We start from the raw sequence: 1095 nt of genomic DNA, 5'->3' as shown, positions 1-1095 counted from the left end.
CCCTCTCTACCTCTCTCCCCCTCTCTCTACCTCTCTACCTCTCTCCCCGCCTCCCGTCTCTCTCTCCCCGCCTCCCGTCTCTCTCTCCCCGCCTCCCGTCTCTCTCTCCCCGCCTCCCGTCTCTCTCTCCCCGCCTCCCGTCTCTCTCTCCTCCCCCGCTCCCTGTTTCCTCTCTCCCTCATACTCAGTCTCTTCCTCTTTCTCTCTCTCTGGCTCTCCACAGCTGCCCTTTCCTCCCCTTTCTCTTTCCGATTTCCCTTCTCACTTTCTCCCTTCCTCCGTCCCCCACTTTCTCTTTCCTCTCTTCTTACATATACTTTTGAGCTCCTCCTATTTCCTTTTACACTTGTGAAATGTCTGACACAACCAGACACTTTACTTGAAGACAAAACTCCTTTTCCTGTCGTCTTCTTTTACTACCATTCTCCTTCTTGCTTTTCAGACAACACTAAAACTCTTAACAAAAATTATGAAGTGGTTTTCTTTTAGTAGTCTAGAATACACTAAGTCATTCCATGGGTCTTTACCCTGAAATGCTACACTTTAAAAATGGCAGTTTTCTTAATTGGCTTAAAAACAGTATGGCTTGGTTTTACTTGGTAAAGCTGGTGTGATTAAATATATATGTGTGTATATATGTGTGTGTATATATGTATATATATGTGTGTATATGTGTGTGTGTATATATGTGTGTATATATGTGTGTGTGTATATATGCGTGTATATATGTATATATGTGTGTATGTATGTCTGTGTATATGTGTGTGTATATGTGTGTGTATATATATGTGCACACACACACACAGTCTAAATCTTTTATTGCCAGACTTAAGTCTCTGAGGAACACTAAGTTTTCCCCGTCATGAGAAACACGAGGTAAACTTGGCATTGGAAGGCGAGGCTGGATGGCCCCTGGGGCCTGACCCTCAGGGTGTTGAACTTCCGGGAACAGCAGAGAAAGAGCTTGATACAATTTGTCTTCCCAGGCTGTGGGGGTCTTGAAAAAGAGCCACCACACAGCTCATGCCTGGTGGGAAGAAAAATAGTTTAAAGACTTGCTAATTTGAAAAAGCATTAAAGTAAAAAAAAAAAAAA

Source organism: Mandrillus leucophaeus, unplaced genomic scaffold (assembly GCF_000951045.1).
Source record: "Mandrillus leucophaeus isolate KB7577 unplaced genomic scaffold, Mleu.le_1.0 Scaffold42, whole genome shotgun sequence".
Classification (NCBI taxonomy): domain Eukaryota; kingdom Metazoa; phylum Chordata; class Mammalia; order Primates; family Cercopithecidae; genus Mandrillus; species Mandrillus leucophaeus.
Note: the sequence above shows the minus strand (reverse complement) of the source record.